Below are 21,629 nucleotides of genomic sequence, written 5' to 3'. Positions count from 1 at the left end.
TCCTCAAACTCTTGGGCTCAAGCAATCTTCCCACTTCAGTCTCCCAAGTAGCTAGGACTACAGGTGTACACCACCACACCTGACTCTTATTTTTGTAGAGATGGGGTCTTGCTATGTTTCTCCTGATTCTTGATGGATTTTTGTTTTTCCTTCAATGCAGCAAATAGGGAATGTAGTCAGGGCACTCTGAGAAATATGAAAACATAGCTCTGAAAAGAGTTTACTGTCTAGTGGAAAAGACAACCTCTTAGCTGTAAGAGGTCCTGCATTTCCTTAAAAAGGAGCTTAAGGAATGTGCATTCTGATTGGAAGTGAGATTTAGGAGATTTGTCTTGAAATTGACAATAGCAAGCACACAGTCGTATTTGGGATGGCTTCAGTAGAGACCTATTGAAATTAAGGGAGAGCTAAAGTGACCAAACTGCCCCTTGGGCTGTCAGTCTCTTTCAGGTTCCAGTTCTGACTTTATGTGATTTTGTGAGGCAGATACATTCGTGAAATAGGCTGATGGTGCTATAGATAAACTACAAACAGAGGTAAGAAAGGTGAAGGAGAGGCCAGGCGTGGTGGCTTACACCTGTAATCCAAGCACTTTGGGAGGCTGAGGCGGGTGGATCACAAGGTCAGGAGTCAAGACCAACCTGGCCAAGATGGTGAAACCCTGTCTCTATTCAAAATACAAAAAATTAGCTGGGCTTGGTGGTGGGCCCCTGTAATCCCAGCTACTCAGGAGGTTGAGGCAGAGAATTGCTTGAATCTCTGCCAGGAGGCGGAGGTTGTAGTGAGCCGAGATGGCGCCACTGCACTCCAGCCTGGGCGACAGAGCAAGACTCCATCTCAAAAAAAAAGGCCGGGCGCGGTGGCTCAAGCCTGTAATCCCAGCACTTTGGGAGGCCGAGACGGGCGGATCACGAGGTCAGGAGATCGAGACCCTCCTGGCTAACACGGTGAAACCCCGTCTCTACTAAAAAATACAAAAAAAAAAACTAGCCGGGCGAGGTGGCGGGCACCTGTAGTCCCAGCTACTCGGGAGGCTGAGGCAGGAGAATGGCGTAAACCCGGGAGGCGGAGCTTGCAGTGAGCCGAGATCCAGCCACTGCACTCCAGCCTGGGCGACAGAGCGAGACTCTGTCTCAAAAAAAAAAAAAAAACCGTGAAGGAGAATTAATTCCATCTGGTGAAATCTGAGATGGCTTCAGAGACAAGGTGGCATTTATACTAAACTTTTAAAAAGTAGGCAAGCTTTCAACAAGTAAAAAAGTTGAGTGAAAAGCATTCCAGAAGTATGGAACTAGGTAAACGATGACTAAAGATGGAAAACCTGGCGCATATTTAGGAAGCGATGGGTATTCTGGTGTGAAAAGAAATATATATATATACACATATATATATACACGCACATATATATACATATATATATATATATATGGCAAGCAAATGCATTGGGAGATAGAGTTTGAAAGACAAGTTGAAGCAAAATCTAATTTAGTAACTAGAGTAGCAATGCTGCTAATGCTGCTTGGAGCAAGGACTTGAATTCAAATCCTATCTCCAAATCCTACATTCATTCCTTAAACCATGTGGCCGGCTAGCAATAAAGAATTAGTAATGCCTTTGCACTCTGTTTGTTTGCTTTCTTTATTCATAAAAAGATCTAGAATCCTATGATAGAAGTTTGAACTTTGGGGAACAATTGAAATTATTTGAGCAGGAGTTTTTATTTTTTTCTTGCTGGCATCACATATCTCAGTCACTTCACAGATCTCTGAATGATATAAATTTAACGTTTGCTTTTTTCCCCTCCATGTGTAAAACTGCTTCCTATCTTGCATATCTGCAATTTTCTTCTCTTTAAGCAGTTATAAACCGACGTCTACCTCAGCTCTTCCCTATCTAAATCTTAAACAAGTGAGCTAAGTTCGTGGGCGATTTAAGGGTGATATACTCTCAAGTAAATCTAAATTATTTTTCCTCTTTTTTTCTTTACACCATTGCCCCCATTCCACCATTCTACACGATAGTAGAGAAAAAGAGAAAAAACAATTTCTCCACCACAACTTCACCCTCCACCACCATTCTACTCTCTACTTCAATTAGTTCAACTTTTTTCCTTTTTTTGAGACGGAGTGTCACCCTGCCGACCAGGCTGGAGTGCAGTGGTGCAATGCTGGCTCACTGCAACCTCTGCCTCCAGGGTTCAAGTTATTCTCCTGCCTCAGCCTCCAAGTAGCTGGGATTACAGGTGCCCACCACCACACCCAACTAATTTTTGTATTTTTAGTAGATGCGGTTTCACCATGTTGGCCAGACTGGTCTTGAACTCCTGACCTCAAGTGATCCGCCTGCCTCAGCCTCCCAAAGTGCTGGGATTACAGGCATGAGCCACTGCACCAGCTCAACTTTTAAAGATTCCATATAAGTAGGATCATGTAGTATTTGTCTTTCTATGCCTGGTTTATTTCACTTAACATAATATCTACCAGGTTCATTAATGTTGTCACAGATAACAGGATTTCCTTCTTTTAAAGGCTGAATAATATTTCATTGTGTATTATACCACATTTTCTTTATCTATTCATCTGTTTGTAGACACTTAGGTTGTTCCCATATTGTGACAATTGTGAATAATGCTGCAATGAACATGGAAGTATAAACATCTCTTTGATATACTGATTTCATCTCCTTAGGGTATACGTCAGTTTTCTATATCCACAGATTCCATATCCATGAATTCAACCAACTGTGGATTTGTGAAGAATGTCATTGGTATTTTGATAGGGATTGCATTAAATCTAAAGATTGCTTGGGATAGTATGGTCATTTTAATAATATTAATTTTTTTTTAAGAGTTTCACTCTTGTTGCCCAGGCTGGAGTGTAATGGCACAGTCTCAGCTCACTGCAACCTCCACCTCCCGTATTCAAGCGACTTTCCTGTCTCAGCCTCCAGGTAGCTGGGATTACAGGCATGCGCCACCATGCCCAGCTAATTTTGAATTTAATAGGGATGGGGTTTCACCATGTTGGTCAGGCTGATCTCGAACTCCTGACCTCAGTTAATCCACCTGCCTCTGCCTCCCAAAGTGCTGGGATTACAGGCATGAGCCACCGTGCCCAGCCAACAATATTAATTATTTAGATCTATGAGTATAGGATGTCTCCATTTGTTTGCCTTCTTCAATTTCTTTCATCAGTGTTTTATAGTACTCGTAGAAATCTTTTACCTCCTTGGTTAAATTTATTCCCCTAGGTATTTTATTTTTTGTAGCTATTAGAAATGGGATTGCTTTCTGTATTTCTTTTCAACTAGGTTGTTATTGGTCTATAGAAACATTACTGATTTTTGTATGTTGATTTTGTACCCTGCAACTTTACTGAATTTGTCACTTCTAAGAGTTTTTGGTTCAGTTTTTAGGATTTTCTATATATAAGATCATGTCATCTGCAAAGACGGACAGTTTGAATTTCTCTTTCCAATTTGGATGCTCTTTCTTTCTTTCTCTTGCCTGATTGTTGTGGCTAGGACTTCCAGTACTATGCTGAATAAGAGTGATGAAAGTGAGCATGCTTGTCTTATTTCATTTCTTAGAGGAAAAGCTTTCAGCTTTTTCCCCATTCAATATGATGTTAGCTGTGGGTTTCGTAATATATGAACTTTATTGTGTTGAGATATGTTCCTTCTATGCCTAATTTGTTGAAGAGTTTGTATCATGAAGGGATGTTGAATGTTATCAAATGCTTTTGCTGCATCTATTGAGACGGTCATATGGTTTTTGCTCTTCGTTTTGTTGTTGTGGTATATCATGTTTATTGATTTGGATATATTGAGCCATCCCCAGGATAAGACCCACTTGATCAAGGTGTCATGGTGTTTTATTTTTTTGATACGTTGTTGGATTCAGTTTGCCAGCATTTTATTGAGAACATTTGGGTCTATGTTCATGAAGGATATTGCCCTGTAACTTTGTTATTGTTGTTGTGTCCTTGTCTGGTTTTGTATCAGGGTAATGCTGGTCTCATAGAATGAATTTAGAAGAGTCCCCTTCTCTTCAAATTTTTTGAATAGTTTGAGAAGAATTTGTTAGTTTTTCTCTAAAAGTTCAGTGGTAAACTCATTTGATCCTGGACTTTTCTTTGTTGGGAGATTTTTTATTACTGATTCAATCTCATCATTTGTTATTGGTCTGTTCAGGTTTTTCATTCCTTCTTGGTAAAATCTTGGTATGTTATATATGTCCAGGAATTTATCAATTTCTTCTGGTTTTTGTTTTGTTTTGGTGTACAGTTGTTCATAATAGTCTCTATTAATCATTTGTATGTTTGTGGTATCTATTGTGATGCCTCCTTTTTCATTTCTGACTTTATTTGAGTCTTCTCTCTTTGTTTCTGAAAAACAGGGGTAGTGTTATGGCTCAAGGAGGTTAGTTAAAAATTTTTTAAAATTTAGTGGGAGTTAGTTTAGCTAATGTTTAGCTAATAGTTTGTTAATTTTGCTTATCTTTTCCAAATACCAACATTTTGTTTCATTGATCGTTCGTATTTCTTTTAGTTTCTATTTTGTTTATTTCTTCTCTGATTTTTATTATTTTTTTCTTTCTACTAATTTTGAGTTTGGTTTGTTCTTGCTTTTCTAGTTCCTTAAGGTGCATGATTAGATTACTTCTTCAGTCTTTTTACTTGTCATTAGTCTGTTCAAGCTACCTATTCTTTCTGATTGAGTCTTATTAGGTTATAACTTCTTTCAGGTTATCCAACTTGTTGGCATATAACATTCATAATAGTCCCTTATGACACCTTTTTTGTCCTAAGGTGTCAGTTATAGTGTCTCCACTTTCATTCCTGGTTTTATTTATTTGAGCTTTCTCTTTTTTTTTTTTCATATTTAGTACTTCGCTGGGGGTTTGCTGATTTGGGTTATTTTTTCAAAGAACAAACTCCTGATTTTGTTGATTTTTTTCCTATGGTTTTACTGTTAATTCTGCTAATGTTAGGTTTAGTTTGTTCTTTTTCTAGCTCTTTGAGGTTTAATGTTAGGCTATTGATTTGAGATCTTCCTCCTTTTTTAACACAGACATTTATTGCTATTACTCCCCTCTTGGAACTGTTTTTTACTGTTGTCTTCTAGTTGTTTTGTAGGTCCTTTTTTCCTTGCTTTCTCTCTGTAGTCCACCTTTGTGACTTGGTAATTTTTTCTAGTAGCTAAGCTTTAATTCCTTTCTCTTTCTCTTTGTGTATCTGCTATAGTCTTTTGCTTTGTGGTTACCATGGGGCTTATGTAAAACTTCTTATAGTTACAATAGACTATTTTAAGATGATAACATCTTAAATTTGGTCACCTATAAATACTATAGACTTTTACTCTTCCCTCGTAATTTACATTTTTGTTGTTTTTCTGATCTCCTTGGATTGTCTGTATTCTCATATATCTTGCTGAGCTTCCTTAAGATCATTATTTTGAATTTCTTTTCAGGAAATTTATAAATTTACATTTCTTTAGGGTCAATTATTTGAGGATTATTTTGTTCCTTTGGTTACTTGGTAATAGTTTGTTAATTTTGTTCCTTTGGCATGTTTTCTTTTTCATGTTTCTCTGTCTGTGTGTTGGTGTCTGCACATCTGGTGGGACTGTCAGTGCTTCCAAACTTTACAGAATGACTTTTATAAGAAAAGGCTTTCACCGCAGATGGGTCTTAGGGTGGCAACTGGAAAGGGTGTGGTGGCTTTGGTTAAAAGTAGATGTAATAGTATAGCTGCCATGTAGAATCTTCAACTGCAGTTAATGTCAGTGGTGACGTGGGTGTCTTAGTGACCTAGGCTGCAGAACTTTGTTGTAGTGGCAGCAGCAGCATGTGCCATTAGTGTCCTCCATGGCAAGGGCTTTTAGGGTCCTCCTGTGTTTGTTTTTCCCAAAATAGGGAGTCTTTACTGAGGGGATCCTTCTTGGTATCAAGTCTGACATGAACCATAAGCAACTGCAGTGGCACTAGGTTTCAGGGAAGAGGTGCTCAGAGCAGCTGTGGAGCCAGGGTCCTGTGCTCAGGACCTCACCAGTCTACTGTGGCACCTGGGAATTTGCTGACTGCCATAAAGCTAAGGTCTGTGACTCTGGTGCATACCCCAGCTGCTCAGGCCTAGGGGGCTGGGTTGTTGCTGTGACTCTGCTCCTGAGGAGCAGAACACAGCACTGGGCCTAGCTCTGGTAAAGAAGGGGTGCTCTGGGCCGAGTGTAGTGGCTCACACCTGTAATCCCAGCACTTCAGGAGGCTGAGGCAAGTGGATCACCTGAGGTCAGGAGTTCGAGACCAGCCTGGCCAACATAATGAAATCCCAACATAGTGAAAATTACAAAAATTAGCCGGGCTTGGTGGCAGGCACCTGTAATCCCAGCTACTCAGGAGGCCGAGGCAGGATAATTGCTGGAACCCGGGAGTAGGAGGTTGCAGTGAGCTGAGATTGCTCCATTGCACTTCAGTCTGGATGACAAGAGCAAAGCTCCGTCTCAAGAAAAAAATAAATAAATAAAGCAAGGATGTGCCAGATGTTCAGACTTTGGAAAGCAGGGCACAGCTGCAATTTGGGAACCAGAGGTTTATAGGGCACAGCAGCAACTCAGGCCCTGGACGGGGATGAGAAACAGTGTAGTGGGGACCCTGGACTATGGGATGGTAGGACACAGCAGCATTCCAGGCTCTGTGAAGTCAAGGGCAGTAGCACTAATGTCCCAGGAATGGCAGGGCATAGCTGTGGCTTGGGCCCTGGGGTACAGGGAGCAGCACAGTGATGACTGCACTCCCTGGGAAGGCAGGGTGCATCCTCTGCTAGGGGATAGTCTGGTTTCATGGAAGCAGGGTTCTGCATTTGTTCAGCCTGGAGAGTAGCTTGTTTCAGTTCACCCAGTCCTCTGTTTTCCTGGGAAGTGGGGCACCACATTGGCTCAGCCCTGGGAACTGTGGCTGCTTGGCTCAGCCAAGGGACCCATAGTCTTGTGAAGTGGAGTGATTCTTCAGCTGCAACACTGGGGAGGGGACTGCTCTGGCTGGCCCACAGCACCAGTTCCCTAGAAGGCACTACCTCAGGTCCAGTACAGGAGGACATGACTGCTCGGAGTAGCCAAGCCACCAGTTTCCCAGGAGGCACTGCTTCACCTCCAGTGCTAGGGGCATTACTGATCTGGGTGGCCAAGGCACCATATCCCTGGAAGGTAGGATACTGCTGCTGCAGCTCCTGCACTGGGGGGCAGGGCACAGCAGTCACGGGAGGGGTAGGGCACAGCAGCTCGACCCCATGGGATAGTGTGGAGCAACAGCTTGATTTAGGATGGTGATCCACCAGATAGTGGTGGTACGGGTGTAACAAAGCCTCGGGAATGGAGAGGTGCAATAGCCACTCACCTCCAGAGCAGGACTTCCTCCAGCCATGGTTCTGGATCGAAGATGGCACATGAAGGACAGAGCACAGCACTGACACCTTCTCTGGGAGAAGTACAGCCATATGGACACCAGGCAGTTCCCTCTGCTAGGCTTAGCACCTTTGAGGAATACAGCATTTCCCAGTGGTGAGGACTGTAGTTACCTCAGTGGTGATGACGGCTGCTGGATTCCTCTTGCTTACCTTTTCCCTTCACTGAAAAGTTCATCCCGGTTCTGAGCTGGTCCTGACTGGAGTATGGATGGGGCAGGATGTGAGCTGCTTCCTTCTTTTCTCTATGTAACCCTCCCGGGTTTCTATGCTCTTCAGAGTTTATACTACTACTTTTTTTTCTTTTTGACACGGAGTCTCATTCACTGTGTCACGCAGGCTGGAGTGCTGTGCTGTGATCTCTGCTCACTGCAACCTCCATCTCCCAGGTTTGAGTGATTCTTGTGCCTCAGCCACCCAAATAGCTGGGTTTATGGGTGTGCACCACCACGCCCAGCTAATTTTTGTGTTTTTAGTAGAGATAGGGGTTTCACCATGTTGGCCAGTCTGGTCGTGAACTCCTGACCTCAAATGATCCGCTGCCTTGGCTTCCCAAAGTGCTGGGATTACAGGGGTGAGCCACTGTGCCAGCCTATACTACTCCTTTGATATATTTCTGTTTTCTCATTCAGTTATTTTCCTCAAAATATAGTTGTTTATTCATTTGTTTGGCTGTCTTTGTGTAGGAGATAAGCACAGGAGCTTCTAGTCAACAACCTAGCTAATGTCCACCTCTTAAAATTGTAATTGAACCTATGCATGGTGGCTTATGCCTGTAATCCTACTGACTTGGGAGGCTGAGATGGGAGGATCGCTTGAGGCCAAGAGTTCTAGGCCAGTCTGGACAAAATAGTGTGACCCCACCTCTAAAAAATAACAAACAAAAAAAATTTAAAATTACTTGAGCATGAAGACATGCATCTGTAGTCCCAGCTAAACTTAGGGAGGCTGAGGAAAGAGGATCACTTGAGCCCAGGGGTTCAAGGCTACAGTGAGTTATGATTATGCCACTGCACTCTAGCCTGGGCAACAGAGTCAGACCCCAACTCTAAAAACTTTTTTTAAGTTGAAGGGTTTTCAGAATAACATATTACTTGTACTTATATAATTGCATTTCTCTTACATACATTTAAATCTTACAATAAGCACTAAATGATGCTTTGTGACATTAATACCTTAATGAAAATAATGAAGCACTATATATTTTATTACTATACCAAAAACTATAAAAGCTATTCCTCAAAAGCTCTAAAAGCCTTTCTTAAAAACTATAAAGTATAATGCCCAGCAGAGGATGCTGCAACTGCATGAAGAAAAGCAAACAATGGCCTTAGTGACATCACATCTTCCTAATTCAAGTCAGGGAAACTAATACATACTTTTCCTAGACAGTGATGCACATTTGTCTTCTGGCTTATGACCTACTGAACTTTTGGAAGAAGAGTTACAGTGAAGAGAACCTAGGAAAATTCAGAGGAAACTTGAGGGATAAAATTGGAAGACTACCTTGGTGTGAAGGTCAGCAGACTTCTCTCATTCTCTAGTGGCATCAAAATGTACTTACATAATTCAACATCTATTTCAGCATCTTTAAATAATACTAACACCATTTTTAAAATGCCCTTAGTTGGCCGGGTGCGGTAGCCCACGCCTGTAATCCCAGCACTTTGGGAGGCCGAGATGGGCGGATCACGAGGTCAGGAGATCGAGACCATCCTGGCTAATACGGTGAAACCCCATCTCTACTAAAAATACACACACACACAAAAAATTAGCTGGGCGTGGTGGCAGGCGCCTGTAGTACCAGCTACACAGGAGGTTGAGGCAGGAGAATGGTGTGAACCGGGAGGCAGAGCTTGCAGTGAGTCCAGACCGCGCCACTGCACTCCAGCCTGGGCGACAGAACGAGACTCCATCTCAAAAAAATAAAAATAAAAAATAAATAGAAAATTTAAATGCCCTTAGTGATTGAATTGGTATATTAGCTGTTCTTGCATTGCCATAAAGAAATATCTGAGACTGGGCAATTTTTAAAGAAAAAAGGTTTAACTGGCTCATAGTTCTGCAGGCTGTACAAGCATGGTGCTGACATCTGCTCAGCTTCTAGGGAGAGAGCTTTTACTCATGGTGAAAGGTGAAGGGGGAACAGGCACATCACATGGTGAAAGCAGGAGCAAGAGAGAGTTGGGGGGCACACATTACAACAAAACAAGAACTCAATATCATGAAGACAGCACCAAGCCATAAGGGATCTGCCCCCACGATCTAAACACCTCCCACAGGCCCCATCTCCAACACTGGAGATTACAATTCAACATGAGATTTGGTGGGAACATATACTCAAATCATATCAATTGGTGACACACATATATAGTGTATCTTTCATCTCGACAATTCAGATATTTCTATTGATGATAGGATAAGAATATATACATTCTATTGCAGCATGCTTTGCAACTTCTACTTGGTTATTAGATGATTTCTTCAAGACCTGACATTTTAAAAAGTAAGCAATTCAACAGGTAAATTCCTAAGAATCTCCAAGCAAACATACCCAATAAAAATCAAAACAAGTGAGATACCGATTACTGGAATAAATAATCTTTCGGTGCAAAGACAGACATACATCCATAAGAGAAATTGGCCAACAGAGATCTCCCCAAATGAACACAGCAAGGAACCACGGACTGATTCTAACAAGATGACAAAATATGAGGTCTCTGACCAATTATTCAGAGCAGCAGTTTTGAGGAAACTCAATGACCTCCAAGATGACACTGAAAAACAATTCAGAAATTTATAAAAAATTTAACAAAGATATTGAAATATTTTTTAAAAAATCAAGCAAATATTGGAATTAAGAAATACATTGGCAGAAGTGAAAAATTCATTAGAGCCTCTCAGCAGCAGAATGGATCAAGCAAAGGGAAGAATCAAAAAGCAGGAAGAGGCCAGGCACGGTTGCTCATGCTTGTTATTCCAGCACTTTGGGAGGCCGAGGCAGATGGATCACTTGAGGTCAGGAATTCGAGAACAGCCTGACCAACATGGTGAAACCCTGTCTCTACTAAAAATATAAAAATTCGCCAGATATGATGGCATACACCTGTAATCCCAGCTACTTGGGAGGCTGAGGCAGGAGAATTATTTGAACCTAGGAGGTGGAGGTTGCAGTGAGCCATGATCATGCCATTGTACTCCAGCCTGGGTGACAGAGCAAGACTCTGTCTCAAAAAAAAAAAAAAAAAAGCAAGAAGACATGGCCGGGTGTTGTGGTTCATGCCGGTAATCCCAGCACTTTGGGAGGCTGAGGCAGGTGGATCACCTGAGGTCAGGAATTCGAAACCAACCTGGCCAACATGGTGAAATTCCGTCTCTACTGAAAATACAAAACTAGCCAGGCATGGTGGTTGGTGCCTGTAGGTGTCTGTAATCCCAGCTACCCAGGAGGCTGAGGCAGGAGAATCTCTTGAATTCAGGAGGTGGAGGTTGCAGTGAGCCAAGATCGTGCCATTGCACTTCAGCTTGAGCTAGAAGGGTAAAACCCTGTCGCAAAGAAAAAATAAAAATAAAAAAAAGGCAAGAAGACAGGGTATTTGAAATTATACAATTGGAGGAGGAAAAAGAATGAAAAGGAGTGAAGGTTACCTAGAAGATATATAGAAAGTTACCTCAAAAGACAAAATCTGAGAGTTATTGGTGTTCAAGAGGGAGTTGAGCAAGAGCAAGGAGTAGAAAGCTTACTCAAAGAAATAATAACAGAAAACTTTCCCAAACTTGAGAAAGATATAAAAGATATACAGGAAGGTCAGAGAACACCAGAGAGACTGGACCCAAATAAGACGAACCCAAGACATATAATAATCAAACTTTGAAAGTTCAAGGACAAAGAGAGGATCCTAAAAGTAGCAACAGAAAAGAAGCAAATAACATAAAAGAACTCCAAGTTGTCTGTCAGGAGACTTCTCAGTGGAAACTATGCAGGACAGTAGGGAGTGGGACTACATTTTCAAGATGCTGAAAGAAAGTATTATGCATTTTCCCAAACCACTTAAACATGTATTCCTAATACATTATAGTTTTGAATATATCCTACAAAGATTAATTGAAAAGAAGGATAAATTGGCACATTTGAAATTATCTTAGGTGACATTATCACAAAATCAACTGTTTTGGTATATAATAAATATATGAACACAATGAAAGTGTATTCTATGTGCTGTACAAATATTAACCACTATGGTTCATGAAATTGTTGACCATTGATACAATCTCTCACTTATAATATTATTTTGTATTTTTCTAATTACAAGCTGCATTTTTTATGTTACTAAACTTTGATACAAAAGAAGATGTAGGCTCAGTCTACTATTTTGATGAAACTCAAAATCAAATGGCATAATTTCTTAATTTACTTTAGATTCAATATCTCATTTGTCTCACACAGTAAGTCTGAGGGGTAGGGAGCTACAGCAGTTACAGTTGTTTTCTCTCTCCTATATCAGAGGACCCTTAGACATAGGGTATTTGTAGATTGACTCATTCTCCCACATTATTTTTGTATATCAACTACCATGACAATGAGAGAAACTTGGAACACTACAAGTTATAAACAAACTTATATAAAGATAAAAATGATTGAAAAAAAAACTCAAGAAGGAATAGAAGACATCAATAAATCTATAAAAAGTAAAGATATTAAATTGATTTTTAAAACTTTTACAAAGAATATCCCAGATCCAAGAGGTATCACAAATGCACCCTGCCAGCTGGGCGCGGTGGCTCATGCCTGTAATCCCAGCACTTTGGGAAGCCGAGGCAGGTGGATTATGAAGTCAGGAGATCAAGACCATCCTGGCTAACATGGTGAAACCCCATCTCTACTAAAAATACAAAAAATTAGCCAGGTGTGGCAGCATGCACCTGTAGTCCCAGCTGCTGGGGAGGGTGAGGCAGGAGAATCGCATGAACCCAGGAGGTGGAGCTTGCAGTGAGCCGAGATTGTGCCACTGCACTCCAGCCTGGGCGACAGAGCGAGACTCTGTCTCAAAAAAAAACCAAAAAACAAAAAACAAAAAAACAAATGCACCCTGCCAATTTTTAATGAAGAATTAAAAACAATAATTCACAAATACTTTTACAAAAGACAGAAGAGGAGGGAACACTTTCTCATTAATTCTACTAGGCCAGGATTACTATAAGCCGGCAACCAAACAAAAGCAGTACAAGAAAAGAAAACTACAGAACATATCTCTCTTAAATGTCCACAAAGAAATATTCAAGATAATACTAGCAAACGAATGCAAAACATATAAAAAGGATTATACACTATTACTAAGTGTGATAGTATGAACAAATACATAGTTTGTCTAACATGTAATAAACTGTTAGCTTATCTGTCCATGTCCATCACTTCCGGAGTTTCTTTGTGTGTGTGTGTGTGTGTGTGTGTGTGTGTTACTTATGGTAAAAACACTTAACATGGATAAGTTTGTTATCCTGATTATGATGGGAGTATCACAAGTATACGCACAAATCCAGACTCAAATAGTATACACTAAAGTGTGTGGGGTGTACTAATTATCCTTCAATAAAGTTGTTAAAAACAATTAATGTAACACACCATATTAATAAAACAAAAGGACAATTTTTAAAAGATGCTGAAATAAAGCTTGGCATGAGGGCTCACACTTGTAATCCCAGTGCCTTGGGAGTATGAGGTAGGAGGATTGCTTGAGACCAGGAGTTCAAAGAGCTGAAAGAAAAGAACTGCCATTCAAGAATACTGTATTCAGCAAGGAAAGATAGTCTTTCCATAACAAACAAAAGCTAAGAGAATTTACCACCACCAGTCCTGTCTTATAAGAAGTCATAGAGTTTTTCAATCCGAAAGAACAAAACACTAACGTGCAAAAAGAAAACATTTGGAAGTATAAAACCCACTAGTAAAATTAATTATAAGGAAAACCACAGAATATTTTGACATCATAATTGTGGTGTGCAATCCATGCCTACCTCTAGTATGAAGCCTAAAAAACAAATATATCAAAAACAACAATAGCTATAGCAACCTGTTAACATATAGACAATATAAAAATATGTAAATTGAGGCAACAAAATGTGTGTGGGGGGTGGAGTTAAGATACAGAGTTTTTTTAGTTTATCCTTTGTTTCTATTTTTTGTGATCTAAGATAAGTTGTCATCTCTTTAAAATAACTAGCTATATTTATAAGATTTTTGTCACCCTCATGATAACCATTATGCAAAAAAACTTATAAAAGATACAATAAAAATAAGATGCCATGAGTTAAAACATACTACTAGTAAAAACCACTTAACCACAAAGGAAGATGGGAAGAAAGAAGAGAAGAGTTATAAAACAACCAGGAAACCATCAACAAAATGTCAGGAGTAAGTCCTTACTTATCAATAATAACACTGAATGTAAATGATTCTATTCTTTAATTAAAAGTGACAAAGTACATGAACGTATAAAGAAACAAGACCCAGTTGTGTACTGCTTGCAAGAAACCCACCTCACCTATAAAAATACACATAGACAGAAAGTGAAGAAGTGAACAATGTTATTCCATGCAAGTGGAAAGCAAAAAAGAGCGGGAGTAGCTAAACTTATATCAGATGAAATGGACTACACATCAAGACTATAAAAAGAAAATAAGATGGTCACTATATAATGATAAAGGGGTCAATTCAGTGAAAGGTTATTATGATTATAAGTATTTATGCACCACCACTGGAGCACCCAAGTATACAAAGCAAACTTTAATAGATTGAAAGGAAGAGATAGATTGTAATACAGTAATAGTAGGTTATTTCAATAGCCCACTCTCAGTAGTGGACAGATCATCCACCCATAGAAAATCAACAAAGAAACATTGAGGTTAAACTCTACACTAGACAAAATAGAATGAATATTTACAGTCCATTTCACCCAACTACTGCAGAATACACTTTTTTTTCCACCAGCACATGGAACATTCTACAGAATAGACCATATATTAGGCCATAAAACAAGCCTCAACAAATTGAAAAAAAATGAAATGAAACTAGAAGTCAGTAACAAGAGGAACCCGAGAAACTACACAACACTTGGAAATTAAACAACATGCTCCCAAATGATCAATGGGCCACTGAAGAAATTAAGAAGGAAATTAAACACTTTGGGGGTGGAGGCAGAGCAAGATGGACAAATGGAAGACTTAATTGATTGTCCTTCCAGCAACTATCCACAACAATTGAACAATAGTTCAATCCACAATTGAACAACTATCCACACAAAAAAGCACCTTTATAAGAACCAATAATCAGACGAGCAATCACAGTACTTGGTTTTAAGTTCATATCACTGAAAGAGGCACTGAAGAGGGTAGGAAAGCATTTTGAATTGCCAGTGCTACCCCTTCCTCATCCCCCACAGCAGCTATGTGGTGCAGAGAGAGAATCTGTGTGCTTGGAAGAGAAAAAGTGTAGTAATTGTGGGACTTTGCACCAGAACTCAGCAGAAAGCAATACCAGGCAGAACTCAGAGCCCATGGAGGGAGCATTTAGACCAGCCATAGCCAGAGGAGAATTGCCCACGCCAATAGAACCATTGTCAGAACTTAGTTCCAGCAAGCTTTGCCACCATGGGCTAAAATGTTCTAGAGCCCTAACTAAACTTGAAAGGCAGTCTAGGCCACAAGGACTGCAATTTCTCAGCAAGTCCTACTGCTGTGCTGAGCTTGAAACCAGTGGACCTGGGGGCAAGTAACCTGGTGAGACACCAGCCAAGGTAACCAAGGCACACCCCTCTTCCATCCCCAGGCAGCACAGCTCGCAGCTACAAAAAAGACTCCTTCCCTCTGCTTGAGGAGAGGAGAGGGAAAAGTAAAATAGAGTTTGTCTTGCAACTTGAATATCAGATCAGCCGCATGGGATATTGCACTAGGCAGAGTCCTGAGGCTCCCATTCCAGGCCCTAGCTCCTGGATGACATTTCTAGACACACCCTGAGCTAGAAGGCAACCCAGGTCCTGGAAGGGAAGGACCCAGCCCTGGCAGAATTCATCACCTGCTGACCCAGGAGCGCTTGGGCCCTGAATAACCAGCAGCAATACCCAGGCAGTACTTGCCATGGGCCTTGGGTGAGACTCAGAGACATTCTGGCTTTAGGTGTAACCCAGCACATTCACATCTGTGATGGCTATGGGGAGAGCCTTCTTCTGCTTGAGAAAAGGAGAGGGAAGAGTAAAGGGGACTTGGTCTTGCAGCTTAGGTACCAGCTTGGCCACAGTGGGGTAGAGCACCAAGCAGACTCCTGGGGTCCCTGATTTCAGGCCTTAGCTCTTGGACAGCATTTCTGGACCTGCCCTGGGCCACAGAGGAGCCCATTGCCCTGAAGGGCGAGTCCCAGGCCTGGCAACATGTACCACAAGTTGACTGGAGAGCCCTTGGGTCTTGAGTGAATATCAGAGGTAACCAGGCAGTACTTACCATGGGTCTAGGGTAGTGATGGTCATGGGGAGAGACTTCTCTGCTTGTGGAAAGGGGAGAGAAGAGTGAGGAAGACTTTGTCTTGTGGCCAGGGTGCCAGTTCAGCTGCAGTAAAATAGAGCACCAGGTAGCTTCCTAAGGTTTCTGACTTCAAGCTCTCAGATGACATCTCTGGGCCCACCTGGGGTCAGGGGGAACTGGCTGCCCTGAAGGGAAGGTTGCAAGCCTGGCTGACTTTGCCACGTGCTGATTGTAGAGCCCTAAGGCCTTGAGTGAACACAGGTGGTAGCCAAGTAGTGATTACCACAGACTTTGGGTGAGACCGAGTACCGTGCTAACTTCAGGTTTGAACCAGCACAGTCCCAGTGGCTCTCCCAGCTGTAGGCATCTCAGCACACACAGCAATATTCCATTTGTTTGACAGAAAGTAAAGGAAGGGAACAAGAGTCTCTGCCTTGTAATCCAAAGAGTTCTTCCTGGTCTTATCCAAGACCACCAAGGCGGTACCTCTAGGAGTCTGTAAGAGCCGTAGCGTTACTCAGCTTGGGGTGCCCCCTAATGCAAATATGGCTCCATGACCAAAAACTTAGATCACAACACCCAAGTCCCTTCAAATATTTGAGAAGTCTTACTAAAAAGGGCAGGTACAAACAAGCCCAGACTGCAAAGACTACAAAAAATACTTAACTCTTCAATGCTCAGACACCAACAAACATCCACAGGCATCAAGACCATCCAAGAAAATGCGACCTCACCAAATGAACTAATGCACCAGGGACCACTCCTGGAGAGAGAGAGAGATATGACCTTTTAGACAGAGAATTCAAAATAGCTGTCTGAGGAAATTCAATGAAATTCAAGATAATACAGAGAAGAAATTCAGAATCCTATCAGATAAATTTAACAAAGAGATTGAAAGAATAAAAAAGAATCAAGAAGAAATTCTGGAGTTGAAAATGCAATTGACATACTGAAGAATGCATCAGAGTCTCTTACCAGCAGAATTGATCAAGCAGAGGAAATAATTAGTGAGCTTGAAGATAGGCTATTTGAAAACAGACAGGGGAGACAAAAGAAAAAAGAATAAAAAAGAAAGAAGCACACCCACAAGTTCTAGAAAATATCCTCCAAAGGGCAAACCTAAGAGGTTTTAGTCTTAAAGAGGAGACAGATAGGGGTAGAAAGTTTATTGAAATGGATAACAGAGAACTTCCCAAATCTAGAGAAAGATATCAATATTCAAACACAAGAAGGTTATAGAACTCGAAGCAGATTTAACCCAAAGAAGACTGCCTCAAGACATTTAATAATCAAACTCCCAAAGGTCAAGGATAAAGAAAGGATTCTTTTTTTTTTTTTTTTTTTTTTTTGAGGTGGAGTCTCGCTCTGTCGCCCAGGCTGGAGTGCAGTGGCCGGATCTCAGCTCAGGGCAAGCTCCGCCTCCCGGATTTACGCCATTCTCCTGCCTCAGCCTCCCGAGTAGCTGGGACTACAGGTGCCCGCCACCTCGCCCGGCGAGGTTTTTTTTGTATTTTTTAGTAGAGACGAGGTTTCACCGTGTTAGCCAGGATGGTCTCGATCTCCTGACCTCGTGATCTGCCCGTCTCGGCCTCCCAAAGTGCTGGGATTACAGGCTTGAGCCACCGCGCCCGGCCAAAGAAAGGATTCTAAAAGCAGCAATAGAAAAGAAAGAAATAACATGCAATGGAGTTCCAATAGGTCTGGCAGGAGACTTTTCAGTGGAAACCTTACAGGGCAGGAGAGAATGCGTGACATATTTAAAGATGTGAAGGTAAAAAAAAAAAGTTTATTCTATTAATAGTATATCCCGTAAAAATGTCCTGCAGACATGAAGGATAAAAAGACTTTCCCAGATAGACAAAAGTTGAGGGATTTCATCAACACCAGACCTGTCATATAAGAAATGCTAAAAGGAGTTCTTCAATCTGAAAGAAAAGAATGTTGATGAGCAATAAGAAATCATCTGAAGGTACAAAACTCACTGCTAACAGTAAGTACACAGAAAAACACAGACTATTATCACCCTGTGATTTTGGTGTGTAAACTACTAACATCTTCAGTAGAAAGACTGAAACATGAACTTATCAAAAATAGTAACTACATCAACTTTTCAAGACAGAGACAGTAAAATGAGAAAAAAACAATTTGATTTAAAAAGAGTAAATGATCTGAACAGATATTTCTCAAAAGAAGACATCCAAATAGTCAATAAATATATTTTCAAATGCTCAACATGACTTATCACCAGCTATCTGCAAGGAAAATCACAATGAACTGTCATTTCATCCCAGTAAAGATAGTTATTATAAAAAAGACAAAAATAGCAAAGGTTGGTGAGGACGCAGAGAAAAGGGAACTCTTATATACTGTTCATTAGAATATAAACTAGTACAATCACTATGGAGAACAGAATGGAGGTTCCTCAAAGAACTACAAATAGAACTACCACATGATCCAGCAATCCCACTACTGGGCATTTATCCAAAAGAAAAGAAATCAGTACATCAGAGTGACATCTGCACCCCTATGTTTATTGTAGCAATATTCACAATAGCCAAGATATGGAATCAACCAAGGTGTCCAGCAACAGATGAATGGATAAAGAAAATGTGGTGGCCAGGCATGGTGGCTCATGCCTATAATCCCAGCACTTTGGGAGGCCAAGGTGGGAGGATCACTTGAGGTCAGGAGTTCGAGATCAGCCTGGCCAAAATGGTGAAACCCTGTCTCTACTAAAAATACAAAAATTAGCCAGGTGTGGTGGCGGGCGCTTGTAATCCCAGCTACTCGGGAGGCTGAGGCAGGAGAATTCCTTGAACCCAGGAGGCGGAGGTTGCAGTGAGCTGAGATTGTGCCATTGTACTCTAGCCTGGGAGACAGACTCTGTCTCCAAAAAAAAGGAAATTTGGCATACATACAGAATGGTATACTATTCAGCCACAAAAAGAATGAAATTCTCTCATTCATAACAACATGGATAGAACTGGAGGACATTATGTTAAGTGAAATAAGCCAGGCACAGAAAGACACAAATTGTATGTTCTCACTCATATACGGAAGTTAAAATAAAGTTGACCTCATAGGAGTAAAAAGTAGAACAGAGGATACTAGAGACTGGGAAGTTTAAGGTGAAGAGAGGATAAGGACAGGTGTGTTAAAGGATACAAAATAACAGCTAGATAGGAGGAATAAATTCTAGTGTTCTATACCACTGTCGGAGAATTATAGTTTGAAGTAGCTAGAAGGTGGATGCTGATTGTTCACAACACAAATAAATGATACATTTGTGAGATGATGGTAATTACCCTAATCTGGTCACTATATATGTATGCTAACTACCCTGATCTGGTCACTATATATGTACGAATCACTATGTACCCTGTGAATATGTACAATTATTTGTCAATTTAAAAGAAAAATGCGGTGGCCAGGTGCGGTGGCTCACATCTGTAATACCAGCACTTTGAGAGGCCAAGGTGGGCAGATCACCCGAGGTCATGAGTTTGAGACCAGCCTGGCCAACATGGTGAAACTCCATCTCTACTAAAAATACAAAAAAGTAGCCAGGCATGGTGGGACGTGCCTGTAATCCCAGCTACTCCAGAGGCTGAGGCAGGAGAATCGCTTGAACCTGGAAGGCAGAGGTTGCAGTGAGCCAAGATCATACCACCACACTCCAGTCTGGGTGACAGAGCAAGATTCCATCTCAAAAAAAAAAAAAGAGAGAGAGAGAGAAAGAAAAAAAATGTGATGTATATACACAAAGGAATATTATTATATTATTAAGTCATAGAAAAGAATGAAATTCTGTCATTTGCAGGAACATGATGAAACTGAGGGTCATGGTTACATTAAATAATCCCAACACAGAAATACAAATACTTCATGTTCTCACTTATATGTGGGAGCCTAAAAAATGGATCTCTCCTAACACAGGGAAATAATAAATGTTTGAGGGGATGTTTATTCCAATTATCCTGGTTTTGTCATTATACATTGTGTGCTTGTATCAAAATATCACATGTACTCCATAAATATGTACAACAATTATGTATCCATAAAATTATAAATAAAATGGGGGATCTCATGAAGATAGTAGATTGGTGGTTACCAAAGGCCAGGAAGAGTGTGGGGAGGGAGTTGGTTAATGGATACAAACATACAGTTAGATAGGAAAAATAAAACCTGGTATTTGATAAGCAGGGTGACTGTAGTTAATATTAATCTACTATGCATTTCAAAATAACTAGAAGAGAACAATTTGAATGTTACTAGCATACAGAAAAGATATAGCTGGCCGGGCACGGTGGCTCACGCCTGTAATCCCAGCACTTTGGGAGGCCAAGGCGGGTGGATCACAAGGTCAGGAGTTCGAGACCAACCTGACTAACACGATGAAACTCCATCTCTTTTAAATACACAAAAAATTAGACAGGCGAGGTGGTGGGCACCTGTAGTCCCAGTTACTCAGGAGGCCAAAGCAGGAGAATGGCGTGAACCCAGGAGGTGGAGCCAAGATCGCGCCACTGCACTCCAGCCTGGGTGACAGAGCGAGACTCCATCTCAAAAAAAAAAAAAAAGAAAGATATAGCCAGGTCCAGTGGCTCACATCTGTAATCCCAACATTTTGGGAAGCAGAGGCAGGAGGATCGCTTAAACCCAAGAGTTCAAGACCAGCTTGGGCAACATAGTGAAATCCTGTCTCTACAAAAAAAAAATTCTTTTTTTGATTAGCTGAGTGTAGTGGTGCACACCTGCAGTCCCATCTACTCAGGAGGCTGAGGTGGGAGGATCACATGAGCCTGGGTAGGAGGTCAAGGCTGCAGTGAGCTATGATTGCACCACTGCGCTCCAGACTGGGTGACAGAGCAAGACTCTGTCTCAAAAAAATAAAATAAAATAAAAAATAAGATATATATTTAAGGTGATCAATATCCCAATTACCCTGATTTGATTATATTATATCAAATTATCACATGTACCCTGTAAATACACATCTACTATGAATCAATAAAAATATAAAGTAAATATGAAAGGACATAGATCAGCTACATTGTTATCCTTGACAGAAAGAAAAAAAATAATTTCTCATAACATTTTATTTAGGGACTATTTGGGAATAATGACCATTATTTAGGGATGTGGAAAAAGCCATCCTCAATAAAAATCTTATAGCAAATATAGTAATGTTTCTTGTCAGTTTATGCAAAAACTGATCCAACTAATTTAAGAAGAAATTTAAGAAGGAAGGTTGAAATATCACATATAATGTTGAGATTTTCTGCAATCACTGTAACTATAAGGTTTATAACACTTTTAAATGTGGGAAGAAATGCTTTGATAGCATAAGATGTGAGAGGTCATCTGAAATTAAGGATAGTGGTAGATAGAATTGAAAGCTTGAGCAAAAAGCAGAGGTTTAGAATAACTGCAGTACATTTTGAGATCTTCGAGAATAAAATGTCAAATAAGCTGACTGCAGATGAAACCCTACTCCAAAGAGTTAAAGAAACTAACAGCAGATATTCTTGAGTTTCCTGGATGACACATAAGAAACAACTTGCTGAAAAGCTGAAACTGCCTTTGCTATTAATAGTAAGAAAACAAAACTGACTAAAATCAGTTGACACCAAAATGGCCAGTTAGAGTTTGCGCAGA

This window comes from Trachypithecus francoisi, unplaced genomic scaffold (assembly GCF_009764315.1).
Source record: "Trachypithecus francoisi isolate TF-2019V2 unplaced genomic scaffold, Tfra_2.0 Lachesis_group12, whole genome shotgun sequence".
In the NCBI taxonomy this organism is placed as follows: domain Eukaryota; kingdom Metazoa; phylum Chordata; class Mammalia; order Primates; family Cercopithecidae; genus Trachypithecus; species Trachypithecus francoisi.
This window is presented reverse-complemented; position numbering follows the sequence as displayed.